This window comes from Lepisosteus platostomus, chromosome 13, assembly GCF_059453375.1.
Source record: "Lepisosteus platostomus isolate fLepPlt1 chromosome 13, fLepPlt1.hap1, whole genome shotgun sequence".
NCBI classification, from domain to species: domain Eukaryota; kingdom Metazoa; phylum Chordata; class Actinopteri; order Semionotiformes; family Lepisosteidae; genus Lepisosteus; species Lepisosteus platostomus.
The window spans coordinates 9164274-9183698 of NC_142623.1; the positions used below are offsets into that span (position 1 = coordinate 9164274).

At 37.9% G+C, this 19425-nt stretch overlaps 1 protein-coding gene across 3 annotated transcripts in view; it reads left to right on the plus strand.

The window, feature by feature from the left end:
• Nucleotides 1–4637: 4637 nt before the first annotated feature.
• LOC148649840 (synaptotagmin-like protein 1) overlaps nucleotides 4638–19425 on the plus strand; it is a 31604-nt gene continuing 16816 nt past the window's right edge. For 2 of the 3 annotated variants that reach the window (XM_088603027.1, XM_088603029.1), the window contains exon 1: nucleotides 4638–4795. The gene's annotated coding sequence lies outside the window, so the exon portion shown is untranslated. Of the gene's footprint in view, nucleotides 4796–17021; nucleotides 17182–19425 lie in introns of those variants that run through there. The other variant, XM_088603028.1, reaches the window with a different exon arrangement.

Below are 19425 nucleotides of genomic sequence, written 5' to 3' on the forward strand. Positions count from 1 at the left end.
GGTTTTAAACTTAATTAGGCCTCTTATTTAGGCTCTGTTAGGATTTCAAACAAGGAGAGCTCCAAAGATTAATCAGGCCAGAGACAATCTCCTTTGTGCACAGTAGGAGTTCCATAAACCACAGAAATGTCAAAGAATAAGATCAAGCACCTGGCATTAATCACACTTTCAGGGGGTGGCTGAATAACTATTGCCCACATCTACTGTAACTTTCTAACCCTATTGGTTAGTCAATTGCAAGTGCAGTAATAGATTATCATTTAGCCTTCCCACCTACCCTCCCAGATTATATCAGACTACACCCCATAATACTTACTACTCTTGTCTTCCTTATCTTCAACACAATAACTTATGGCCAAATAAAGACGTTACTATGGCAACCCTGGGACTCCAGAATGATAACCTTGGTATCCTTGAACCTTGAGTAGTATGCTCCCCTCCTAGAGGTTTTAATGAGGCCATTTTCTAGCAGCCCTTACCTCCTGTTTTGATACATCGACCCATCAGCTTTCCTTCATCAAGGCCAAGTTACCATTTTCTAAACCTTACAGGGATGGGTGTGATACAGAGGAAGTATATCAGTTTTCATATAACTTTCCTTAGTTTGAAGCTTATGCAGGAGCAATACAAAAGGACAGACACATTACAGGATATAAAAGTAATATAATGATAGTACAAATGATAATCAATAATCAACAAATCAATATCAGTGTCAATAAATACTACAGTTTCAAATTGATATTTGTGATTAGAATACATGTTCTATTACATTTTTCTGTCCCTTATAGCTCTAAAGTGCATGACGTCACAATCAGTGGGATGCAATGGAATTAGGAGGAGAACAGTAATGAGTTAACTGGAACAAGAGGAGTTAGGTAAGGAGAGGAGGCACATATTATGAATTATGAACTGTGGATTTTTTAACACCCTTTGTGGAAAGGGGCCCATATGCATCATTCTTTGAGGTCTTCAGATTAGTGAGACATGGTAAAAAAACAATAAGGTCCATTTGGCATTTGGTAGTTTGTAAGCAGTATTGTAAACTTAAGATGCAAAGGGTTCAATGACAAAGAATGGGGCACTACAGTTACAATTCATGGTTTACTTATTTCATTTTAAAGGAATTATTAACGTGTGCCTACCAGTAGTATTTCATAACCCAGGCAGAACAGAAACTTTTGTTTTGAAGAATCTTTACAGGGGAAGAGCTTGGTAAAGTGGAGAAGCAAAAATACAGAAGTGCATTCTGAACGAGATTGCAAAGAAACTATTGATATTACGAAAGCAAGAATAGTTTTCAATAACGAACAAGAGACATCTGCTGTAATTAGTGGTTGAAAATGCACAATGCACAGATATTTCTAGAATAAAAGGTTTTAGTTGAAATGTAGTCTAGAGTTTTAGAAGCAAGGAACTACAATTAAACATTTATGCAGGTGTTAAACAATGACACTGTTTAAAAGACTGCAAGCTGCCTTGTTTGCAGATGTGAATGAGAGAGAATTTTGTTTGTGATGCTGTACCAGTTGGAATTTCATTTCACATGTGGCGTAATTTGAGTATGCAAATCCCCTGCTGTGTCTACAAGCATACATATGCAGTGGCCTTTGTCTCACAGGAAAGGCAAATATTGGTTAAGCATATTGCTAATTCTGGATACATTTTTCACGTTAAGCATTTTTTCAAATCTTTTGAATATTGTACACATCTGCATATACACATACATATGAGGGGCAATGTGTGACTCGAATATAAAACAGTTTAAAGTAATCACGGAGCCCAATTATCTGGGTGGAGCTTAATCACACAGCTTGCTGTAGTGGCATAAAAGAGGCAAAGACATAGGAACAAGAAAAAAAAGAGAACAGAAATATCTATTTCTGAAATACTACTACAAAAGATCTTAAAAATCTGTTTATATTAGCTTCCACTTTAGACCATAGAAGAGTAAGCCTTAACTTTAGCATACCCTTATTTAAAAGTGAAATAAAACAAAGCATGCAATTATCTGTTTCTGCTGGACTATTTTACATGCAGACAAAAACCTGCACTGAAGAAAAATCCTGAAAAGATGCCTCAGATCTGATTTCAGGGACAGGGAAAATTGGAACAAGTGGCAGGAAAGTGAACCGACTTGGAACAATAATTAGAAGATTGTGGTAGAAATCTTTCTGATGGCTACAATATTAATGTTAATGTTAATGTTTCTTTATTAGCCCTATACAATTTCTTGCATTAGGAATGCATCTTTTCACATACCCCAGCTTTTCTCCATGGAGACACAGACACACAGACACGGAGAGAAGCTTGGGGTCAGAGTGCAGGGTCAGCCATTGTATGGCGCCCCTGGAGCAGTTGGGGTGAAGGGCCTTGCTCAGGGGCCCAACGGAGTAGGATTCCTCTGCCAGCCACGGGATTTGAACCGGCAACCTTCCAGTCACAGGCGCAGATCCCTAGCCACAGAGCCACCGCTCCGCCCTAATATGTCATGTACATTTGTATTAAATGTACAATTAGGACATTTGATGTGAACTTTTGATTTGATTGACGAGATCTGAGTGGTAGGCCCTGTGTTTTTCATGATGGAGGGTAAGTTCTGTGAATTTTCTTTCTTCCATGGATGTTTGATTTATTAGTGGCTTGTTGAGCCTCATTATTCCTTGACTGAACATTAACCTTCACACCAAGATCCAGCAGGAATCTTTTTTCCCCCATGAAATGAGTTTTGTAGGATCTTCTCTGTGGAACACTGAGTCACAAGCCCATAACTCCGGAAGGATATGAGCTCTAATTGAATCTGCAGCTTTTGTTAGCTTTCTATAGTCTAAATCTTCAGAGCATCACTTTCCCTAGACTAAAATTATAATTCCTTACTATCTGTTTTTCTGTTGATGCTTCAGTCTGTTTTGGAGAAGTGCTGCTATCCTTGTAGCTATGTAGATTCGAACAGGTTCACCAGCACTTCAGCGATTAATGTTTCCTGTTTGACTTCACGTCAGTGCTGTTTTACTTTCTCCACTGTGTGTGAATTAAGAAATGATTAACCCATTGTAAAATGACTCACGGACTGAGTCATTGGTAACCTTGTTGTAGACTCAGTTACACTGAAACATGTTAAACAGAACTGGTGTGGTGTGTAGCTATTATTCATTTAAGGGAACATCTAAATGTTAATTTCATGCTGAGATATTAACCATTACTTGTTCCTTTGCAGACAACACACACACTGACGCAGCTACCCATTCAAACAAATGTTTGTTCATTTAGCTTTCTGTCGTTGTGACACAGCCCCAAAGCAAAAACCCCATTTCCAGCTCACTTTACTGTGGAGAGGCTGGCCATCAGCCCATCCATCCTTGGGAAAGTAGCTGGGAACTCGATACAAACTGTTAATTAAAGTTTAAATTCATCTGCTACTAGTACCCTGAGTGGCACCTTTTCCAGAACAGCTCCCTCTGTCTCCATGGTAGGAATGCTACTTTGGAAAGTACTGAACATTTAGTCACCTAACAGCAAAGTGGATTTGCTTAGTTGTCTCAAGAACAGGCCCATGCAGACTTCAGCAATCTGATGAGATCAGGGTTTGAGGTGATATTTTTGCTGTAGAGGTTTGTGGAATGAGTTTCAGGGTTCCTTTTTCACCTCCTATTTTTGATAAGTTCATTCGCACTGTACAGGCAATACTGCCACACTTGAAACACTATAGTATCTGAGTTTATTAGTGTCATTGTTTCCTTTATGGTCATAAGATTAGGTGCAATTAAGATTACACAGGTTTGCTGCTGCCTCTTGGTTAAATACAGTAACTTTCTGCTGGGTGGTTTGTTCAAAGGAACATTTGAATGCTTAAGGTTGAGGTGTCCCAGTTTGTCAATATTTAGACTGTGGAGTTTTTGTGCAGCAGGAGCATGAACATGTGTGTTTTATACATACTCCAGGGTTATATACTCTGGATCCACCTTTGCAGAATGGCACGAAACACTATTTGAAGCAATTTTTTCAGAAGGGAATGCTACTTTTATCTCCATTCCTTCATCTCTCTTTTTCTCAGGTAATAATAAAAGTTAGTTGTCAGGTTTTACAGGTTTTGAAGTCATCCACAAGTTGCTTCACAAATGTGGTTGAATGAAGACCCTCAGAGACCACTTTCATTTGGCAGAAGTATATATGTTACCGATATTTCATAATATCGGTAACAATTGAAAAATGATTCCAAATCCTTCAAGATCTACTCTTCGGAGGTCAAAGTATTCCTGAACAAAATTTTGTACTGCAGAACTGGTGATAATTAGACATATTTATTAGCTTAGTTCTTTTGTGGTGCTGAATTCTTTATGGTGTCCAACATATTGTATGCAGCTGAAGTAATATTGCATTAATCATGAATTGTCTTTTAAAGACCCGACCCCTGTAAGCCATAACTGATTTTGGAAAGAAGTATTAAATATTAAGATGTCGTTTAGTCTGAAATGAGCAGTTATTTGACGTGAAAAAGAGACCTTGGGGTCTTCACAGTCTAAAAAAAACTGCTTTTATTTTAGAAATTAAGAGGTAAACACAATTGAGATAACGAAGCTAATTCTAAAGACTGCACCCTCTTAGTCCCACTTCAATAGAGATTCCGGTCCGGGTTTTGCATCGAGCCTCTCACAAGAAGGCGGCTACAGAGAATGGAGCATCCTGTTCTCTGATGGGGGGGCACCCTCGCTTTTGTGAACACGCACCTGTTAGACTCCACTGCTGGAGTTGGCATCTACACACCTGCTCGCAACGGAGGGATCCTTCAACACGACAGGTGAGGACATTTCGAAAACTATCGCTGAAATGCATAAGGGGATATCCAGTCTCAGACAATACATTTAGTAGCGAAAGTTATTAGCTCTTTTTGTCACTACAGATCGCCAGCGTAATAAACCTGATTGGTTTTGCGTTTGTGTGGCACTGTATATTTTAAGTCAGCCCCGCTAGATTGTATGTCTTTGTTTCGTGAGTTAATCGAACGTTGATAAAAGTACGTGTATTAACTTTACACCTGTACCGTGCAGGACGAGTGATGGCTGTCTAAACCAATTTTCATACCACAACACTCGGAAAAGTCAGACAGCAATACTCTGGTTTGATTGTAGATTACTTCAGTGTGGTTAAAGCAGCTAGTGACTCACTTGTAAGTATACTAACGTTTCGCACTAGTAATGTAAAATGTCGCAGCTGTGGTAGCGCAATAACGTTTGTTTCTGTAACAGTGTTCATTGTTTTAAAAAATAGGAAGGTCTTTTTTATCTGCATAATGATGTTGAGTAAACACTAGCCCTGAGCTAAATATATCCAAAGTTTCAGCTAATACTTTACAAAAGGGATGTAAGACATACTCCTAGTTTTTATACAGTACATATATAATTAAACGACGCAAATGTTTCGATATTCTACTGTATTGAGGTCGCGGTAAATAGAGAAGCTTCGTAGCTTTACCTCTTAGTGAGACTCCTGATTAGGAAGTAACACAGGGGGAAAGGCGCTGACAAAATATTTCAATGTTAAAAAAATTAAACGTTTACAAAGTGTAAAGACGCTGATCTTACTTTTTGAAGACCTGGTTTATTTTGGCTTATAATGAAGGTAAAGAATCCCTTTCCCTTAACACAGTTCTGTGGTTTCTGAAGTGCATGAAACCGCAGGTAGACATCCTGTTTGTACATGTGCATATGAATATCACAGCGAGATATGCGTAAATCCAAAAAAAATATCGAAACGCCATTTTTAAAAATTAAAGCGCAGTATAAGAGCCGCTATTGCTGGTCGCACGTTGTAAATCGTTAAATTGGTCAAATCTGAAGTGTTTAGATAGGTGTAATGATAAGGCATGTAAAGCTTTGATGTGAGAAGAGGCGGCTCTTTCTTTGTGGTGGCGAGTGGTTCACTTCCTAATGACCGTAATTTATCCTTCAGTTGAAACCCCTTAAGTATTTCGAACTTTTCCCCTTAGTGTGCTTTATTTGTGTTCGAGATAGACATTTATTAATATCAATGGAAAGAACCACGCAGAACAGCTTTTAAAGGTTATTTGGCACAATCCGCCCCTTCTTCGCAGCTGCAGATGAAGGGATGTTTTTACTTACCAGCTCTTCTAAATTAGTCAGATTTAAAAGAGCTCTAGGACTTGCCTGGGTCCTGCTTTGACAGCATCATTGCTGCTTTCCAAAACATTTTTACTTCACGTTTAATCCACTGGAGGAAAGACATAGGCTTATGTTCTGGTGGATGGGGAACTGAAGGTGGAGGACACGTGATAAACTGTCTAAATGTGTAATTAGGTAATCTACGCATTTGACCACGTAGGTAAATGCAGTTCTTTAATTATACTAATAAAATCCAACTTTCGCCATCACTCAGATTAAGTGCAAGTAGGTTGAAGAGATTCAAGTCTTGGGTTTGTGAAATGGATATCACCTTGTGCATGCCGAGCTATGAACAATAAAGTATTGGCCGAGTGTAATGGTGTCATGAATTAGTGTTACAAATTTATCAGATCCAGTTGAAGTGCATTGATAGTTCCTATTCTGTCAGTATGAGTTACTGTAACACTTAATACAGTGCAGCATTTAATAAAAGCATTCTTTTTCTATTCAACAGAAAATAAATATATAATTTCTCTTCAGTTATGCCCTATTTGAGAATGGAAACAACGTAAATATAAGGTAGTCTTATTAATGAGCTTATTACTCTCAGGATAGGGCAACTATGGAAAAAGCATCCAGTCTCGTAGTGTCCTGATGTTATAGATCATGTGGATAACACAGAAGTGATACTGAGAGCACAGAACTGTCACGTCATGTCATTTGCCAAACCCACTTTATGCCATACGGTGTCACAGGAAGCTGGAGCCTACCGGGCAAGCAACGAGCGCAAGGCAGGGTACACCCTGGACAGGGCGCCAGTCCATCACAGGGCAAGAGCAAGCCAATCACACATGGGCACAATATGGAGGCCACAATAAAGGCCAAGGGGAGAAATTTGCATGGACACCAGGATAACACCCTACTCTTATCAAAGATGCCCGGGGATCTTTAAGGAGACTGAGAGTCAGGACCTCAGTTTAATATCACATCCAAAAGACGGCACCCACTACAGTATAGTGTCCCCGCCACAGGACCCACACAGACTGCAGAGTGCAGAGTGGGCACCCCCCACTGGTCCCACTAACACCACTTCCAGAAGCAATCACAGCTTCCCAGGAGGTCTCCCATCCAGGTCCTGACCAGGCTCAACCCTGTTTAGCTTCAGTGGGTTGCCAGTTGAGAGCTGCAGGGTGATATGGCTGCTGGCTGATGCACAAAGGAATTGTATAGAACTTCTAATACTGTGGTAGGATTCCTATTGTGCTGCAGACAAATACTTTGTTTTATAAAAGTGCATTGTATAATAATCACAAAATACACAATGCACTTCAATTAAAGTGAAATATGCAAAAGGAAGTGAATGTCAGAGTAAAAAGATACAAACATTTTTGTTTTAAGTTAGTTTTAGGAAAATGTTTAGCAATTGCTTTAACTAGAAATGGATCCATTTATACTTTACTTTTAAATCAGAGGAGCCCTGTAGCTGATGTCTCAGACACAGAGCTGGTTCTGTGCCTCAATTTAGAAATGGGGATAAAAAGAGCCATTTGAATTTATGTCAGAGCTGCCAAAACCCCATGCTGATCAAACTCCTATACAGGAGTCTAGCCTTTTATCTCTGTGGCTATAAAGATTCAAACCTTCAGGAGTGTATTTCACATTTGAAGCTGTTTGTTTTGCTTTTGCCTCAGACTGTTTTTAAATTTGTCCACATTAATCAAACCTCTTTTGTTTTTGTTTTTTTGCTAAACCACATTGCTAACCAGTCCTCCTGTTTTAGGTGAATACTTTGAGACTGATGTTGTTTGAGTTCAAAAATAAATGTGACCTTTATTCAGAGGTATTGAGATGACATTGTGGCTGGTGTTGCCTCTTTGTTTTCAATTGTTTACTTGCCACTAGTATTAAAATCAAACAAGAAATTATCCTGTACAATGGGGAGGACAGGTACTAGGATGGGCCAGTCTAAAAGTCAGATATTTTATGAGTTTGCTTTTATATTTCCACAGTGACTAACTGCACAGATCACCTTATGTAACTGCTTGCTAATAAGCAATACCAAATCAAAGCACACACTTCTAACGGCAGCCCAATGAAGCTGTATTTTTTCCAAGAGCAGCGACATGCACACCTTTTTTTAACTTAGCATGCCTAGATTAGCTGTGAGAGGGTGAAGGAGTGATGCGGGATTTTTGAAAACACACAAAGAGGACAGATATTTTCCCTACTGTATTTACACTTTCTAGTCAGTGACTGTCTCCATTGCTTTTTTGTGCAGATGTTGAGTGAAGTAAAATGAAGTTTCAGGAGCTGTGTGTAATAAGCTGACACCCAAAGCTGAGGACACACAAGTGTTGCACGTACTGTATGCTTGCAGACAACAATCACCCTCCAGCACCCTCCTGGTCAGAAAACCAATGAACCACATAATAAAAAAGAAAACACAAACTATGCAGTTTGTTTAGTAGTGTTGTTTAAGTTGCGACCATTTAAACTAATGTGCAGGAAAACAGTTGAAGATACAATCATGTTAGTGGACTGTCCTGTTTTAGAATCATACAGGAATAATATTTGGTATTACTTTAACAAAACTGTATTTAACCTATTTAATTATGTTAGGCCAATGCCTAATATCAGATAATACTTTGTAAAGTAAGTTAATGAGACCTTTGACATTAGTAGCTAAAAGCCTCGAACATTTTAGGGAGAAAAACACCTGCTGTAGCAGAGTGGCAACAATAATGGCCAGGTTTAAAAAAACAACTGTCAAAGAGTAAGGCCTCACAAAAACACTCAACACTTGGGGCTCATTTGAAAAATGGTTTTTGTATTGAAATGGTTTGTGTATGTGGCCATCAATGTGTGACCTTGTGTGATTTTATGGTAAAGGGGTCCATGCATGTTCATGTAAAACTGTATGTATGAAAGCAGAAAGGTTTTTTTTCACTTTTAGGTTGATATGAAATCTCCTGCTGCTTTAAACAGGATGTACAACATAAATATTTTGTAACCGAAATTGCCCAGAAATGTTTTTCCCAAGTTTTGCTTCATGATAACTGTAATTAAAAAACTTTATTCTGAAACTTAACTCTTTTGAAAAAGATATGTACCAAAGAAGAGCCTTGATATTTCACCCATAACGCCTTTATCAAGAGTACCGTAGCTCAAAAGCCAGTTGTTTCTGCTCTTTGGTCTTTCATGACAGAGCCTGCAGGTGTGTAGTGAAGGACTGTCTTATATAAATGTGATATACTGAAGCATGTATTAAGTGTATATTATCAATGTTTGTGCTCCAAGATAAGCACATGGGGAAGGAATACTTTAACACCTATTGGTTTTAATCCACTCGAATATGGATGGCCTGCAATATTCCTGCAATTTTCCAAAAACGTTGTTTGTTTGAAATATAGTTGGCATCGTTTTGAAAAGGTCTTGATATGCACATAGAAATTAATGATCTTTGAAGCAGCAGGCTGTTACCTAGAAACACACAAAGGCTTTTAAGCAATGCTTTCAGGCTTTACCAAGTTCCTTGTTTTCCACTCTGGAGGGACTTAACAAGCAGATATCAGCAAGGCCTATCAAGGCCTTCAGTAGTACCTTGCTGATCTGTATTTCATGTCCTTAGATGACAGAAGCCTCTTTCATTACCTCTGCTTTCCTGTCACTTGTTTTCTTATCGATTTGCTGCTGAGTATTGTTTTCTGCAGTGTTCTCTGCTATTACTTTAACGTTTGACCAGTCTTTCCTGAAGCTACCTAAAGTGGAATTACCAGTTCACTCAGAAAAATTAAATTTGAAAAGGTATGCTGTAAATTAGCATGACAAATGTTCTTTTGCATATTCATTACTTACATTATTACTTATAGTTAGTGCACTGCTGCGTCAGAATCTTAGGCCTTCTTTCAGTGTTTCCTTTTTTTGTGGAGAAACAATTCTGTGGGAATACAGTACGTCTATTCAAATATTAGCCATTTTGTTTTCAGCTCACAGTTCTGAAAAGTCAGCTTTTAGCGTTATGTACATCACCATCAATTCAGTTCTCAATTATTTTATATTAGCTACTAAAACATACTATATCAGACTCCCCTCTTTACGTACCTTGATGTTGTTTTTGAAAATTCGGATCAATTTGAGTTAGAAATGCTAATTGACAAGTTTGATTTCTGAATGAATAACAAAAGTTGTTGAGATCAAAGAAAACACTAGTGGGGGAACGGAGTAAATAGCTGGTATCATATACAGTACAAAATGTAAGTCCTAATTGTGTACAAGATGCCTAAGATGTTTGCATGGCAGTATTTATAAAAGACTAAAATTGTGTTCCCCCCATGAATTCCAAATGTACTTCCTGTAGCTGTTACTGGTATCATGTTCTTTTGATATGTTGATACACTTTCCCTGAGTATGTTACTTGGGTTTGTATCTGCTATAGTGCGCGCACAGATGACAAATTGTAAGAAACTATGCTGTTTAGAATATTGTTCTGTCATTTGTCTAAAATGAAATGTGGACTATAAGTAGCTGCAAATAAAAGAGAGTAAACAAAACATTAGGGACTATATTAGCCTCCGCAGTTTGTGAAACCCTCATGAATTGCCATGTCAACCTAAATGATTCAAGCAGATACAGTTGCAATTACTGCTCTTTGCAGCCACAGCAATCATTTCCACCGGCACAGAGATGTTACTTTGTGACAGTGACTGCAAGACTGCACCACAGAAGAGAGGGCAAGGCTGGTGGTTTAGCCTCCGCAAGGCATTATATCCTGTGTGTGAAGAAGGTGTGAGTGAGAGGCTGTGTTTCAGCTCTGTAGATGAATAGCACTTCATAGACAGGTCTGATGAGAAAAGGTCATAAAGGTTTCCTGCAGCAGGGGAGATGGGGGCGGAGAGAGGGGTGTATTATTAGTGCAGTGCCTTTCATCTGTTCTTTTATTTTTCCTTTACTAATTGGGCACATTTTCCCCAGTGATACGTAGAGGCTGTTTTGGTTCCTCCCCAAAGAGCCTCTGGACTCAGGTCATTATGTGCTCCTGTTGTGTCATTCCAGAAAATCTGAGAAATTTGTTCCATTTCTGTTTTCCCATCAGACTTAGCCCCGTTTGCCTGCGTATCAGTACTCACACATACACACGGGACTTGAATATTGCTGTTGAGTGTTCTTAAAAAGTTCTGAGAGCTGATGAATTGGTCGGTGACTAATCTTCTTACAGAAAGGAATAGTCAATCAGTGCAGGTGATGGTAAGACTGTTTTGGAGTGTACAGACATACTGTTTCATTTTCTTTTTTAAAAATGGTACAGTGCATAATTGAAAGGCAGGCTCAAATCTTGCCACTGCAATGCTGCTGTAGTTAATCACATAACAAGCTGTATTTTGTTTTGCAGTTCATATTTTGTAGTTTTCTCTGTTCTGTTTCATGTCACTCTTCCTCACCACTTGCCTGTTTCCCAGATAGTTCACTAAAAAGAGAAACCGACAGTTTGAACCTACATAAAGAATCTAGTAGACTTTGTGCCTGCAAACTCACTCAGTTGATCTGAGACCAGCAAACAGGACCTCTCTTCCTAGTGAGTGGGGTGGATCATCTTAACCAGCTCTGCAAGGCCCTTATGCAAACACTTGCCTTGTTGTGCTCAGGCTGTGACAAGCTGTGGTTTTCACACTGTGTTTACACTCCTGCGTCAAGGCGGAAGCGAAGGAATATGAAAGGACAGTGTTTTAATGTCAATGTTCCTGCCAGACAAATAATCATCTGGATTTGGAATTGTAACAGTTAGATCGAATCTAACGCTCTGTCAGAGCCTAAATTTTGTGTGGTCATTATTGACCAATATATTCGTATTTGACTGGGTCTTTCAGTTTGTCACAGTGTCCTGACAAATGCAAAAAAGCTCTGAACTGTATGTTTTTTGTAGTTGATTTAAGATTTAATTGCAAGTTGAAACAACACATTAGAAATTCTTATAATACGAGCACAATAAGACACTCGACTAAACGTATTTTACCCTATTACTGGAGGAAGGTTGAAAGATAAAGTGCATACCAGAGCCACAGTGGCTCATGGGGCCAGATCTTATCCTGGTTTCTGTGTTATTAAGCAGACTAGAGAGCATGTGACTACCCCTGAAACAGGACATGGTTCATCATGGGAATTACCCCAAAGAAAAGCTGATTATACAGCTGGGTGGACTGGAGCAACTGGAGTGAAGTATAATTCTCAAGGTATAACAGCAGTGTCTGCAATGGGGACTTGAACCCACAACCTGTCAGTTATGTGCCCAGAAGTTTATACATTATACAATGCTGCTTCGTTATTGGTAATGTTTAGTTACATTATAATGAGTGTGTTTCTTTAAGTTTCTGCTAATATTTACTATATACCTACAGTAAATCACTTTAAACTGGAAATCAGCATTTTGTTCTTGTACTGTACAGTATGTGCCTCACAAATGACATTTGTAAGGATAACACAGGATAGCAGCTTTTAATGTGGTTTACAGCAAGGGTTTTGACATAAAATCTACTTTTACGTGAAATTATAAAATGGTTTCAATCTGCAGCATGATTTTCAGAAAACATCCGGCATGACTGCGTAAGATTTTATTTGGCAAAATATCAGGGTGACTAGCTGAGATCTTGATACTGTATACACAAATGATTTATTGCTAGGGAGTTACTGCTCTATAAATATATCATGTGAAAAATGTTCTGGCAACGTTAAAAGATGATAATTCTGAAGTGCTGTTTACTGGTGAGAAATACATAAGAATAAAACACTATAGGGTTGATAAGAACTGAACAAATTGATATCTTATAAGGGTCTAATTATAACGGGTTTTGCTAAAATCCTTTGCCCTTACAGTAAGCTTATATCCAAATGTGTTTGACGATAGTTGTAAAGTAAAAACTACATGCTGCATAAATTGAAGTTGGTGCTTGTTTATACTGCCATATGCACGTTTTTTGGAATTGCTCATATAGCTTCCCGTGTGCAGCTTGTTGGAAACACTTTGAATTTTGAAGATGCAGTGAAATGTCTATGTTGCACCTCTGCTACACTGTTTTGTCCAGGAAAAAAGATGAAGTGTAGAGGGGCAAGCTGAGTGGCTACAAAATATACTTTGTTTCTTGGAACTTCCTGAGCAAGTTTTCTATTATTGTCGTTTTTGTGTCGGACTTTTGAAAAAACATTTGCCACATGCTTTTTTTGCAGTTTGGCTTTAATTTTGACAAAATCATTTTTAACCTTTTTTATCCGAACATTTTTCCCTTGATCGACATGGGGTGATACTCTGCTTCTTTCATGAGGAGCGCAGTGACCCCATGCCATTGAGACATGATCACACCATTGAACCAAGAAGGATGAACCTTCAGTCTTGAACCAGCTGTGGCTTATGGATCTTTCCTTGGGCATCCCAAGATGGTCAGTATTGTGAAGGTGGCACACTAGCAAAGATTTCCTTAATTTCCTTAACTATTTGTGTGAGTCAGGGTCTCATAACCCAGTTCTATACTGACCACTGTACTATAGCAAGTGAGCTTACATTTAATTTCACAGTGCGGTTTGGAAGTCAAAAAGTGATAGGCATTGCCTCGTGAAAGTTAAAACAGTGTCTAAGATGACAGCCTGGTAATATACCATTTCTCACCATACTGTAATTGATTAATTGTTTAATAAAAGCTTAAGGAAGACCCTATCAATTGCTACTGATCATTCTCTCCCTCCTTGTCACTTATTCCAGATGGTCCCATCTGGCAGACATTAAATATCTATAAAGGCAAATTACCGGTCATACCAGGAATGATTTTTATCCTACTGTACAAACCTAAAGGCTTTGGTATTAGAGATTATGCTGTTTTGCTTGATAAATACTATGGAACACGATTGCATAAAATGTAGTATATAAGGCATTAGTTCATTTGTTAATTTGTTAGTTTATATTGAGGTTGTACAGCATCAGAGTGAACGAATTGTGCATTTCTGTGTCCCTTGACAAATAAAATATCTATAATAAGTGTGTTCATCTCCATTTGAGGATCTGAGGTCTGTGTTGGCCTCTTAGCCTTGTTTGGCCACTGGATTATAAACAGAGAAAGATCAAGGTCCTGGAAAGTCACAGACCTTCAGGGTTATACACCCTTAAAGCAAAAATAAATACAATTGTGGAAAAAATTTAACTTGTTTCCCAACAGAAAATGATCAAGACCATCTATTCATTGATATTGAATAAAGAATGAGATGGTAAAACCCTGAAAACATTGGTATATACAGTAAGGAGCTTAGCTTGTATTTAATTCATATAATAAAATTGATTAGATTACATTGTTCTGTGAAGAATACAACTCTAATAATATATATATATAATCTCTGGATTGTCCACGCAGTGAAGATGTGCTGTGCAAAAGGGCAAGGCGATTAGGGTGCAGCCTGTTGAACATAACAAAAAGTATTAATCCCTGGCATGTTTAAACACGCAAAAGAGCCTCACCTCTTCTTCAGTGTTCAAGTTCAAACTGCCATTTTCTGTACTAATATTTACAACTTCCAAATTAAGATTTCATTTTGGTGTGGCTTAATGAAATCCTCTGCATGACATATATTGTAGGTTCACATGACAAACATCCATCCATTTTCTTACTGCTTTATCCAGTACAGGGCCATAGATAATGACAAACATAAATAGGCATAAAGACTTTATGCTGGCACCAATATAGTCTTAATCTTAATCTAGCGATTTAATAAAAAATAGTATTATTTTTGACGCTTTGACTAATGTGTGTCTTTGACACGCATTAATATGTGTACATTATTCAGAAATGTGTTTATTCTTGGACATCCACATATCGTTAATTGACAAACAATGTGCACTCAAAAGTTGTCAAAACAGCCCGAAATGCAGAGTGTCATTGTATGTGGTCCTGTCTTAGTTGCCTTCAAAAGTAATCTGACAGCTTGGGTCATTTTACTGCTCTGATCTTGTAATTTTATACAGATAGAGCTACCTTTTATTTGGTCAGTGGCACAGAATGTAATATTCATGGTATTTTCTCTTACTTCTGGTCTTCCTTTTGTAAATGTGGAAAATCAAAGCTTATCACAAGTGGACATGGACACAAGTAAATAGATCAGCTGCTCATGGCGGAAGTAGAGTCTTGGGGAACTACAACCTTCACACATTAAAAGTTTTAATAACTCTTAGACATTTGAAACACTTGATTATTAGATGTTCAGAGTTAATATTGTGATGCCGACTGGGCTCACGTACACATGGGTGGTACTGGCTGCACCCAGGTTTAGTAAGTTAATTACGTAATATAGTTGCAACTACAATTTGTGTTGTACGCAATGTTTTTATTTCACAAAGAAAACAATATATTAGTTCTTCAGACGCACTGGTTTGATTAATGATGCCCCTAAATCATGTGTGCCTTGCTAGGAGAACAAGAAAACATGAAAACAAATATCTGGATTGTATATAGTTAGTAGTTACCATATCAATGTGTAAACACTTACAGTACAGCTCTTCTAACTTCACAAATAAAACTGGGTTTTGTAATTTTGCACGCCCCACTTTTCATTTTTTTATTAGTTAAAAAAGTTTCAAAAATCCAATAGATTTCGTTCCACTTCACAATTGTGTCCCACTTGTTGGTGATTCTTCACATAAAATAAAAAATTTATATCTTTATGTTTGAAGCCTGAAATGTGGCAAAAGGTTGAAAAGTTCAAGGGGGCCGAATACTTTCGCAAGGCACTGTACATGTAACTGGACATTATTTCCTTTTGCATGTGTTTTTGAATTTTCAAATTTTTGTATTTTGTAGGTTTCTGCAGTAGGAGTATATGGTGTCAAGTAGGTTCTTAAATATTGATTATTTCTTTGAATTTCCTTTTAAACTGAAAACCTCAACCAAGCCTTCAGATCAGTTTCCATCATGGCCTGGATATTTAAGTTGCCTTACTCTTGTGTTTTCAATTATCATCCTGCCTGCAGTTCAATACCTTTTGTGATGGTGAAGCAGTTTTCGATTTTTAGCAGTAGCAACCCATGAATGCCCTACCTTCCTACAGTATATCTCTCCCAGTTTCTCGAGTTTGGCTGCCGAAGCCGAATTTCCTCTTGCCACCAGTACACACCGCCTTACTTCCCAGTCCATCGTCCATCCATAGCCACTGACCACACTGTCTCCAGGCACGCTTGGATTTTTCCTTTTGTAAAACGTAGTACTGTACCAATGACTAGAAAAGTAACTACTGAAAAGCAGGGTGATTAATAATAGTGTTATTTCACAAAATCTAAAAGTGGAGCCAAGTCCATTTATACAGATTCTTGTAAAAAGTAATAAGCTCTAATATATTGTCAGTTTTGCCAATATCAATTTCCATTAACTTTGTGTTTGTCTTCCACAAGAGTTAGCAGTTTGTAAAACCTGATATGAATTAAACTCGGTGCTCTGAAGTTAGTGTTAGATAATGTTACCATTGTCAAAGTTTTTCCTTGGGCTTAAGCATGACACACCAAGTGCATTCAAATTTTTCATCTTATTTCATCCACTTTTTCTTGAGATTTTCATTGTTCTGCTGTGCACATCCTGCATGTTTTTAGAAAGTATTCTGCAATTCTGTTTCAGCCTCTTGTTATGAGTTTCAGATGTCTTTTCTCAGTGGCGGTGTGAATCAGGGAATGGTTAAGAATGGTTAAGAAGGACTAGCACAAGCAGGTGAGAAACACCTGACTTGACTTGTTTTTTTCCGCCTCCCAGAGTTCGGAGGGGATGTTCCATGCTGAATGTTTGGCAAGAGTTGAGAAAAACTGACACGCCTAGCTCCTGTCTGGACTTGACAGAGCTCCCTCTACAATCAAATCACAGCTTCCCATAATCCTTTTCCCATAGTCCTCCACCCTGCACTGTGGAAGAAGGGTGCAAAGGAAACTAACAGCACCAGTTGGTATATGTCAGGTTCTTGCTTGCACAGCAAAGAAGAGTTGAAAAACCAGTTCCTTTGACTTTAGATGCATATCTTTGTTAACGAACTAGGGAACTCATTACTTGTCCTGGTAAGGCACCTCTTTTAGTTTTCTCATGTTGTAGTACTGTAAACTGGCAAAAGAAAAAAAATGTACTAATCAAATCACGAAAAAGCAAATGGTGTGAATGAGTGTATTACAAGTTCTGGGATATTGCTTTTCAAGCTTCATAGTACAGGTAATGGCAAAAAGTACACTGTGGATAATGTAGTGTGCTCTTTTTTGGATTGTATTATTCTTTGTTTTTTTATTTTCTATTGACTTGGGTTTATCCCTTGTCTTCAATCTTGGAGAGGATGAGGCTTTTGCTGTGATTGAGATAAAGTCGGACAGCTTCACATCTTGCTCTGCATGTGTCAGTGGAAGCTTGTTGTTTAGAAGCCTTTTTAAAAAAAAGCAAGAGACTTGTCTGGTTTTCCAAACAATTAGATTGGCTATCTATTACTGCAGAAAACAGAAAACTAGTCTGTTCACATAGATACTGAACCTGCATGCCTGCTTTTGTGACATAATTCATTTCTCAAAAACATTTATCACGGCTGTGCCAATTGTGGACAAGTGTATCAGTGTCTCACACATGAATCTGGTGGTTTTGCTCTCTACAGGTCCCAATCTCCCTCCTCCCTAGTCTGCGAAGTAGACTGTCTATCAGACTTAGAGCAGTTAGATTCATTTGGACCCCAGTGAAGTAGCTCCTGAATTATAGTTTAATTAGATCATTTAGACACTTTTTGAGCATGTGTTTGAAAGAGCAAAGAAAATCTTATGTCCAGTACATGCCACTAAAGAAACTGATTAATGTAGGCTTCTAGTTCATATGGGGAACTTACAGTCCTAGAAAACTGTGCCACTTTTACATATGTACCCAATAACAAGACAAGATCTTATTTTAAAACTCCTTTGTGAGAAAACCTGCCATCTGGGGTCACAGCATATCTAAAGGTCCCTGAACAATTTGGATACCAAGTGGATAAAGTGTTTATAACTTTATTTATATTTTTTATAAAAAAATAAAAAATGTAATATACAGTATGACTGAAATTTATGTAGAACTATGTATACAGAACTTTAGTCAAGACTGAATAGATTGATGAACTTAAAAGTCATATGCATGCAAAAACTTTCTGTGTATAAATGATAGAGCCAAAAAGTCTTCTAAATTACAGTTCTAAATTTTCTCTCATTTGTAACTTAACATACTGTACAATGCTACAACAATTACCAAATCATTCCTTGATTATTGGATTGTATTGAGGATTATATCATTATTAAATAATAAATGCAATACATTATTAATTTTGCTTTATTCTATCATTTATTGTTCAATTAATAGTAATGTCTCTCATTATGGCACATTACCTCGTATTACCTTGTCTCTCTGTTAAACCTGAAATGAGTCATATCCGTTTCCATTTAGCATAATAAATATCAGAAATATGTTCCATCATTCCACATGATGGCATGAAACGGACAGAAACAACTTAATAGCTGAGCAGTGGATTCGATTCAGTTTTGCACTTTCTTGTCCCAGAACAAAACTGTCAAAGAGCACATTGTGATTGCACACATCTGCAGGAGTATGTTAGTTAAGGCTAGACTTGTTACAGTAAATAACCATAACTTGTTACATACCCATTCAGTCTTATTGCAGCTGTTATTGTTGCCAGTATTGTAAGTTTGCTGAATATATCATCTAAACAGAAAGACTGTCTAATGACAGGAAATGTCGTAAGAAATAAGAAATAAGAGAAATAAGATGTAAAAAAACTGCAAGTAGGTACAAGTAACATGCAAAACGTTTCACAAACAAAACAGTTCCACCTGACCAGGTGTTCCTTTCAGAGTGCAGACAGAGTGTTATAAATATAGTGCTATATATGCAGCAAGCTAGAATAAGGAGTTTGTCTTCAGCTGACTGTGACTGGAATTTCTCAGGTGGAAACACACAACCAGGGGTGCAGGGGGTCAGATTAGACAAAGTAACCTCAGCAAGCTCTGACAGTTGACCGGGACCTGTGGGCATACAGTATTGTTATGCCTCCAGTAAATTCCAGCTCTGCTTTGTTCAGTTCAGTTCAATTTATTTTTCTTCAACTTTACTCACTTAATCAGCAGAGCTGCCTAAATGAGAAGAACAAAACGCTTTGTGTCAAGTGCATTATATACTCAAAATGAAGAATGTAGCCAGCAGCTAATTCAAATCAAATCGGTTCGTTGAGAAGTTGAAAATAGAATCCTTGTGTCTGAGTGAGCCTGGCACCCCAGTCCTGTTGT